The sequence below is a fragment of the Triticum aestivum genome, chromosome 7A, assembly GCF_018294505.1.
Source record: "Triticum aestivum cultivar Chinese Spring chromosome 7A, IWGSC CS RefSeq v2.1, whole genome shotgun sequence".
Taxonomy (NCBI): Eukaryota; Viridiplantae; Streptophyta; class Magnoliopsida; order Poales; family Poaceae; genus Triticum; species Triticum aestivum.
Genome location: NC_057812.1, coordinates 250,400,072 through 250,409,958, shown reverse-complemented (window position 1 = coordinate 250,409,958; position 9,887 = coordinate 250,400,072).

The window sequence follows — 9,887 nt, the reverse complement described above, 5'->3', positions numbered from 1 at the left end:
TGGTCTATCTCTATAGATCTTGATGCCCAATATATAAGCAGCTTCACCGAGGTCTTTCATTGAAAAACTCTTATTCAAGTATCCTTTTATGCCATCCAGAAATTCTATATCATTTCCAATCAACAATATGTCATCCACATATAATATTAGAAATGCTACAGAGCTCCCACTCACTTTCTTGTAAATACAGGCTTCTCCAAAAGTCTGTATAAAACCACATGCTTTGATCACACTATCAAAATGTTTATTCCAACTTTGAGATGCTTGCACCAGTCCATAGATGTATCGCTGGAGCTTGCACACTTTGTTAGCACCCTTTGGATTGATAAAACCTTCAGGTTGCATCATATACAACACTTCTCCCAGAAATCCATTCAGGAATGCAGTCTTTAAATCCAGTTGCCAAATTTCATAATCATAAAATTCACCAATTGCTAACATGATTCGACGGACTTCAGCATCTCTATGGGTGAGAAGGTCTCATCGTAGTCAACTCCATGAACTTGTCGAAAACCTTTTGCAACAAGTCAAGCTTTGTAGACAGTAACATTACCGTGAGCGTCAGTCTTCTTCTTGAAGATCCATTTATTATCGATGGCTTTTCGATCATCGGGCAAGTCAACCAAAGTCCATACTTTGTTCTCATACATGGATCCCATCTCAGATTTCATGGCCTAAAGCCATTTCGCGGAATCTGGGCTCATCATCGCTTCCTCATAGTTCGTAGGTTCGTCATGGTCAAGTAACATCACCTCCAGAACAGGATTAACGTACCACTCTGGTGCGGATCTTACTCTGGTTGACCTACGAGGTTCGGTAGTAACTTGATCATAAGTTTCATGATCATCATCATTAGCTTCCTCACTTACTGGTGTAGGAATCACTGGAGCTGATTTCAGTGATGAACTACTTTCCAATAAGGGAGAAGATACAATTACCTCGTCAAGTTCTACTTTCCTCCCACTCACTTCTTTCGAGAGAAACTCCTTCTCTAGAAAGGATCCATTCTTAGCAATGAATGTCTTGCCTTCGGATCTGTGATAGAAGGTGTACCCAACAGTCTCCTTTGGGTATCCTATGAAGACACATTTCTCCGATTTGGGTTCGAGCTTATCAGGTTGAAGCTTTTTCACATAAGCATCGCATCCCCAAACTTTAAGAAACAACAACTCTGGTTTCTTGCCAAACCATAGTTCATAAGGCGTCGTCTCAAAGGATTTAGATGGTGCCCTATTTAACATGAATGCAGCCGTCTCTATAGCATAACCCCAAAACGATAGCAGTAAATCAGTAAGAGACATCATAGATCACACCATATCCAATCAAGTACGATTACAACGTTCGGACACACCATTACACTGTGGTGTTCCGGGTGGCGTGAGTTGCGAAAATATTCCGCTTTGTTTCAAATGAAGACCAAACTCGTAACTCAAATATTCTCCTCCACGATCAGATCGTAGAAACTTTATTTTCTTGTTACGATGATTTTCCACTTCACTCTGAAATTCTTTGAACTTTTCAAATGTTTCAGACTTATGTTTCATCAAGTATATATACCCATATCTACTCAAATCATCTGTGAAGGTGAGGAAATAACGATACCCGCCATGAGCCTTGAGGGAGTCCTCGATTAGGGGGTGTTCGGGTAGCCGGACTATACCTTCAGCCGGACTCCAGGACTGTGAAAATACGAGATTGAAGACTTCGTCCCGTGTCCGGATGGGACTTTCCTTGGCGTGGAAGGCAAGCTTGGCGATGCGGATATTCAAGACCTCCTACCATTGTAACCGACTTTGTGTAACCCTAACCCTCTCCGGTGTCTATATAAACCGGAGGGTTTTAGTCCGTAGGACAACTTCATCATACAACAATCATACCATAGGCTAGCTTCTAGGGTTTAGCCTCCTTGATCTTGTGGTAGATCTACTCTTGTACTACCCATATCATCAATATTAATCAAGCAGGACGTAGGGTTTTACCTCCATCAAGAGGGCCCGAACCTGGGTAAAACACCGTGTTCCTTGCCTCCTGTTACCATCCCGCCTAGACGCACAGTTCGGGACCCCCTACCCGAGATCCATCGGTTTTGACATCGACATTGGTGCTTTCATTGAGAGTTCCTCTGTGTCGTCGCCTTTAGGCCCGATGGCTCCTTCGATCATCAACAACGATGAAGTCCAGGGTGAGACTTTTCTCCCCGGACGGATCTTCGTCTTCGGCGGCTTCGCACTGCGGGCCAATTCGCTTGGCCACCTTGAGCAGATCGAAAGCTACGCCCCTGGCCATCAGGTCAGGTTTGGAAGCCTAAACTACACGGCTGACATCCGCGGGGACTTGATCTTCGACGGATTCGAGCCACAGCCAAGCGCGCCGCACTGTCTCGATGGGCATGATATAGCTCTGCCGCCGAACAGCGCCTTGGAGGCCGCACACGCATCGGTTCCGACCATTGATTCGGAGCCTACTGCGCCGATCGAGGATCAGCGGTTGGACGCTGCCTCAGGGGCTGCGATCTCAGAGGCGATCGAGCCGAACTCCAGCCCCGCACTCCGCATGGCCCGTGACTCCGAGGAGCCGGATTCCTTTCCGAACTCCGAGCCCCCCGCGCCCCTGCCGATCGAATCCGATTGGGCGCCGATAATGGAGTTCACCGCCGCAGACATCTTTCAGCACTCGCCCTTCGGCGACATCCTGAATTCGCTAAAGTCTCTCTCTTTATCAGGAGAGCCCTGGCCGGACTACGGTCAGCAAGGATGGGATTCGGATGATGAAGAAATTCAAAACCCACCCACCACCCACTTCGTAGCCACTGTCGACGACTTAACCGACATGCTCGACTTCGACTCCGAAGACATCGACGGTATGGACGACGATGCAGGAGACAACCAAGAACCAACGCCTATAGGGCATTGGACAGCCACCTCATCTCACGATGTGTACATGGTGGATACCCCTAAAGGAAGCAACAACGAGGAAAACGGGGATGGAAAGAGGGATCGATCTCTCGAAAAACAATCAAAGCGTCGGCGTAAACGCCGACCCAAGCCCCGCCTCGATAAAGACCCAGCCATAGAGCAGGATGAGCCGGTAGACGACGAGCATGCCTTAGAGCAACCGTCCCAACAGGACAACCCGGATAGAGAAACCGAACATCCCTCCCCCGGCGAAAATGGCATTCCGGACGACCCTACGCCGGACAAGCCCACGAAGCAGAAGAACCTCCACAAACGGCTCGTTGCAACCGCACGCAGCCTGAAAAAGCAGAAGCGGAAGCTAAAAACTGCGGAAGATGCACTCAGGATCAGATGGAGTAAAGTAATCAATACCGCAGACAAATACGGCGACAGTCGCCGCACTAAAAGCTATCCGAAGAGAAAGCTACTGCCTGAATTCGACGAGGAGGCCTTAGAGCCCTCGCATTCCAAAAGTGAGAAAGCCACACGGTCGGATAGACGACCCCATGGCCAGCATAAAGCGGCAAGCAGCGCCGCACTTAAGCCGGCATGCGACCCACTTAAGGATTCGCATCATGGCCCAGCCAGGTCCATTTACGGGCCAAGAAAGCAAGCTCTCGTAAGCAATGCAATAAAGCCATTATCAGAATCCGGCACACCCAAATACAGGGGTGCCGCACACCCCCTATGTTTCACCGATGAGGTCCTGGATTATGAATTTCCAGCGGGATTCAAACCCGTAAACATAGAGGCATATGATGGAACAACAGACCCTGGAGTCTGGATCGAGGATTATATCCTCCACATACATATGGCTAGAGGAGATGACCTCCACGCCATAAAATACTTACCCCTCAAGCTTAAAGGGCCAGCCCGGCATTGGCTCAAAAGCCTTCCTGAAAACACAATCGGAAGTTGGGAAGAGCTCGAGGACGCTTTCCGAGCAAATTTTCAAGGGACCTATGTCCGCCCTCCGGATGCAGACGATCTTAGTCACATAACTCAACAGCCCGGAGAGTCAGCTCGGCAATTCTGGAATAGATTTCTTACTAAAAAGAATCAGATAGTCGACTGTCCGGACGCTGAAGCCTTAGCGGCTTTCAGGCATAATGTCCGAGACGAATGGCTCGCCAGACACCTCGGCCAAGAAAAGCCAAGAACAATGGCCGCACTAACAAGCCTCATGACCCGCTTTTGCGCAGGAGAGGACAGCTGGTTGGCAAGATGCAGCACCAGTGACCCAAGTACATCCGAAACTAGGGATGGAAACGGAAAACCGCGACGCAATAAGGACCGTCGCCGGACTAAGGAAAAAAGTCCGAAGAGCACGGCAGTCAACGCCGGATTCAAAAGCTCACGACAGAATCAGAAAAAGCCGCCCCTCCAAGATAACAGGGACGACCTATCCAACCTAAACAAAATCTTGGATAGGATATGTCAAATACACAGCACTCCCGGAAAGCCTGCTAACCATACCCACAGAGATTGTTGGGTTTTCAAACAATCCGGCAGACTCAACGCCGAACACAAGGGGCTCGACACACCAAGCGAAGACGAGGACGAACCCCAAAAGCAGAGTACCAGGAAACAAAAGAATTTCCCACAAGAAGTAAAAACAGTAAACTTACTCCACATAACAAAACGTGCGGCGCCCATAAAGGTACGCGCCCCACGGCCTATCCCAAAGGAATCCCGCCACTGGTTGTCAAAACCAATCATCTTCGATCATCTGGATTATTCTAGAAGTGTCAGGAACCCAGGCTGGACTGCCCTGGTACTCGATCCAATAATTGGCGGACTCCAGTTTTCAAATGTCCTTATGGACGGTGGCAGCGGACTCAACCTGATATATCAGGACTCAATCCGCCACATGGGGATCGACCCAAAAAGAATTCGCCACAGCAAAACCTCCTTTCAAGGAGTAACGCCAGGTCCGGACACCCATTGCATGGGTTTTCTCCGGCTCGAGGTTATTTTCGGCTCTGCCGATAACTTCCGTCGCGAAAAGCTGACTTTCCACATCGTCCCATTCTCAAGTCGCTATCAAGCACTACTGGGACGCGAAGCTTTCGCCCGCTTTAACGCAATACCGCATTATGCATCTCTTACGCTTAAGATGCCCGGTCCACGCGGCATCATCTCCTTAAAGGGGAAGCAGTGAGAACACCTCCCCCAAGCGGAGGATTGTGCGGCCGCTTTAACAGCCCCACAATACAATGGCTTCACCAGCCAGAACATCGGAACAGGTCATTAAGACCACGGACACGGATAGACGAGTCCGGCACAAAAGTATCGTTGATAAAGGCTTAGTGGCCATATACCCCTGCACTAGGGGCTTCACACGTATAAAATAAGAGACAATAAAGCTCAATTTTTCATATTTTACTTTACACTTTGTTTATTTCATATAACTTTTGTTCGGCACGCCCCTTTTTCAACTTAGTTGCTCTCTTTTTACAGATGAACGTCGTGCTGCGCCCGTCCAGGATACGGCACAACGGAGACACAGGCGCAGACGTGCAGTAGGGACCCGTTCCAAGGATTCTTTTCAGATTAAGACCCTGCGTAAACCTTTTTTACTGTCTCTTGTTGATACACATCCCCTGGTTCTATGACCAAGGAGGAGGCTGGCGTCTTGGCATGTGGCCACGTCAGAATTCTTGCGCGTACCTGGACACTAGGGGCTTATACCTCAGAGCGTTACCTCGCCCGCTCTCATAAAGACCGAATACCTTAGGGAGTGTTCGGCGTCGCGAGTTTGGCCTTATATGCATCAGCTCCGAGTCATGATTTTGGTCAAATGTTGGGTTGCCCGGCTCCTGTGTTCGGCCGCCTTACGTTCCGCTCTATCGGCTAAGGCGGCACCAGGAGAACTACTGCGATTGTGCCCTGGTTCGGCCAGGCGAGCACCTCAGTAGAGAAAGCCGAAAACCGACTGTCATGATATGGCGTGAGACTGGTCAACCACTCGATGACTCTCCGGAATCTGTAGGATTCCTCCGCATTAACGAAGGGCCGTTTCCCGGCCAGGCACATACGCGCCCCGAATTCGGGCGAGCGCAGTCGCCACCAGGGGCTACCTAAATAGTCCCATTGTCAAGCTCCTATGGCTAAGTGAAAGTGTTAAAGCATTATAGTCCGGTTGCCTAGCTCGCTGCGCTATCACCTCCTTTGTAGGACCAAGACGTTGGATTAAGTGTGAAAATGCGCCTTCTGCGAGCACCCCCGCACTATGTGCGTGGGGGCTGAAGCCAACGACTGCAATCTTTCAGATTTTGTATATATATCTTAAAACGGCCGCACAGGAGGTGTTCCAAATACTTGAAGGCACAAGTATAAAAGGCTACTACAATTCATCAAAATATTGCTTTATAATTACATATGCTATCAGAACATAGCATCCTTCGAGCACTGCGTCTCTATTACACGAGCGCCTTCAAGGACTTCCTGAAAATAGTGCTCGGAGGGTACTCGGCTTTTGTCCGAATCTCGGGATGCAACAACGGTGGTCTCCATCTCTGCCCAGTATGTCTTGACACGGGCAAGAGCCATCCGTGCGCCCTCTATGCATGCTGACCTCTTCATCGCATTGATACGTGGCACCGCGTCAAGGAATTGCTGCACCAAGCTGAAATAACTCTTCGGCTCCGATCTCCCCGGCCACAGATGACCCATGACGTACTTCATGGCGAGTCCGGACAATCTATTCAGTTCGGCCCATTGAGCCAGACGATCGTCCACTGCCAGTGGACGCTCTGGATTCTGGAACTGCGACCAGAAAAGCCTTTCCACTTCGCGATCTTCTTGATCTCGAAAGTATTCGGTCGCATCAGCAGCACTCGCTGCCAAATCCAGATAGGTGTCCTCCGCACTCCACATCCGGTCCAACGGAGCAAACTTCGGATCGCAAAACTTCCTCCGCAGCATAAAGGGCTTTCCAGCCGCAATCTGTCCGGCCTGACGCAGCTCCTCCTTCGCAGCTCTCATCGCAGAGCGAGCGTCCTTGGCATCAGCAACGGCCTTCTCTAAGTCCGTCTGTCTCGCCCGGTCTTCTTTCTCAAGAAACTTGCAACGGTCAGCAGCACTTTTTAACTTCACGGCCATCACGGCCATCTCCTTCTTGCTTCGGCAGTGAGCAGCCTGTTCGGCTCTCAGCTCTTCAAGGGCCTTCTCGGCAGCCGCATCACTTTTCCTGGCTTGTTCCTTAGCTCGGGCAAGTTCCGCCCGAAGACTCTCCACGGCGGCCGCACCATCTGCGTCAAGCACACACATTGTAAGATACTGGCATAAAGCTCCTCTTACCAGATGCCGCCCGAGGAATTGCATACCTTGAGCCTCATCAAGCCGCTCGTTGACGAGCGCGATGTCGGCATCTGCCACGTCAAGTTGCCGCTTTAGTTCGGCAAAATCATCAGTTCGGCTCGATTCCGGACACTTCGCCACCTGTATACAAAGGCGACATTTTAGACCTGGGATTATGATCCTCTGCGCGCCGTCAATTTTGACAACGCACAGAGTCTCAGGGGCTACTATCTACACAGGGCGCATCTTGTTTATGCGCAACTGACAAAGAAGTACATTATCAAACGTACCTCAAAACCCGTCAGCAAACTTCTGACGGCCTCATGCAATCCGCTTTCCGCGGACGAAATCCTTCCAATCACCGTACCCATCAATGCACGGTGCTCCTCTGAGATAGAAGCTCGCCCCAGCAGAATCATCAGCTCCTCCGACCGCGCATCGGACGGTGCCGGACTCGTCCTATGACCTCCATCGAAGGCCGGACGCGGAGAACCTTGGGGGACATATGGCTACCTTCCACCCCTGCCGGATTCGGAGAAACCCTCCGCGACGACACCTCAGGGTCGCCCGCCTCGCCAGGCGGTACGGCAGGGGGAGGCGTTCCACTCTCCATCATCTCCGGAAGAAGATCCCCCGAAGACGAGCTCTGCTGAGAAGGGCTGAGGTCCGAGCTACAAAGTAAAATTTCGGTTAATCTTCTCAGATAAAAAGCAAGGATTTCTCTCATCCCTCTAAAGGAAAATCTTTCTCTACTTACGGCTCGCTGGAGGGCTGATCCCTTTGAGGGCGTAGTTCGGCCGAGGATCTCCCCGGCGTCGGACCCTCTGACGAGGACTTTTTCCCCCGCTTTGAGGCCATGGTCTCCGGGTCGTCAGAGGCGGCCCTCTTCTTCCCCTTAGGAGAGGAATTGTCGGTTCTTCCCTTCGGAGCAGCCTCCTTCGAGGAGGCCATAGTTTCCTTGTCCTCCCCCTCACTTCCCTCCAAAGGCACGATCTTCAACATCCTGACTAGCACGGGATCCGGCCTGGTCTCAGGAAGGGGAGCCGGACACCTGATCAGCTTTGCCTTCGCTATCCACTCCTGTTTAAAAGGACAGCTCTTTTAGGGGCGAATTTATGACAATTTTACGGATAGCGAGTCCGGGCACAAGGTTACTTACTTGAGTATCCGGGCGATTGCAGCTTAAACCTGCGTCCTCGGTCAAATCCGGACACATTGCTTGTGATCCGAAGAACATTTTATACATCTCCACGGGCGTTGCGCCCATAAAATGCTGGAGAGCTCGTGGTCCCTCCGGATTAAACTCCCACAGACGAAGGGAGCGACGTTTGCCGGGCAGTGTTCGGCGAATCAGCATGACCTGCGTCACCTTGACCAGGTTGAGGTCTCTTTCTAAGAGATCCCTAATGCGGCCCTGCAACAAGGGCACGTCTTTGGATAACCCCCAATCTAATCCTTTGTTGACCCATGACGCTAGCCGTGGTGGGGGACCCGAGCGAAAGGCAGGAGGCGCCACCCACTTGGCGCTCCTGGGAGCGGTGATATAGAACCACTCTCGTTGCCACAAGCCGAGCTCCTCTTGAAAGGAGCCCTCGGGCCATGGAGCATCAGCATTCTTACTTATGACAGCGCCTCCGCACTCTGCGTGCCGTCCCTCGATCATCTTCGGCTCCACTCCAAAAGTCTTGAGCCATAATCCGAAGTGAGGAGTAACACGGAGGAACGCTTCGCACACAACGATGAATGAGGAAATGTGGAGGATGGACTCCGGAGCTAAGTCATGAAATTCCAGCCCATAATAGAACATCAGCCCCCTCACGAAGGGATCCATCGGGAAGCCTAACCCCCGAAGGAAGTGAGACATGAACACTACGCTCTCACCGGGCTGGGGACTGGGAATAGCCTGCCTTTGAGCAGGCAACCTATGCAAAATTTCGGCGGTCAAGAACTTAGCCTCTCTCAACTTTAGCACGTCCTCCTCCGTGACGGAGGAGGGCATCCATCGGCCTTGAAGGTCGGAACCGGACATTGTCGAAGGTCCGAAGCGCCTGGAATCTGGAGCCTAGGGTGTTGGAACTCGAGGCGACGGGCGAACTTGTTTTGAGATTGGAGAAAAGGAGTAAGGCCTTGGTCTCTTTATAAGAGGTTGAATACCAGGAGCCCTCCCCGTAACCGTTTGGGACTCGCCTTTAATCGAGAAGACATGCTAACGGGCACGATTGGGTTACCCACGTCCGTATTGATGAGAATCCCGTAAATAAAGGGGACACGATCTCTGCTTTGACAAGACGTGCCAAGGAAACCGCCTCGCAAAACACGCTGAGGTGGAAAAGTGAAAACGATTCGAATAAAGGCTTGGCCGTAGTGTGATGTCACGCTGCGGAATACGTCAGCAGATTAGATTTGTGTTAATATTATTCTCTCTGTGGCAATACGTGGAAACTTATTTTGCAGAGCCGGACACTACTCTTGGTGTTTACAAACTTTTATGAAGAATTTGGAGGAGGAACCCGCCTTGCAATGCCGAAGACAATCTACGCGCCGGACTCGTCGTCATTGAAGCCTGGTTCAGGGGCTACTGAGGGAGTCCTGGATTAGGGGGTGTTCGGGTAGCCGGACTATACCTTCAGC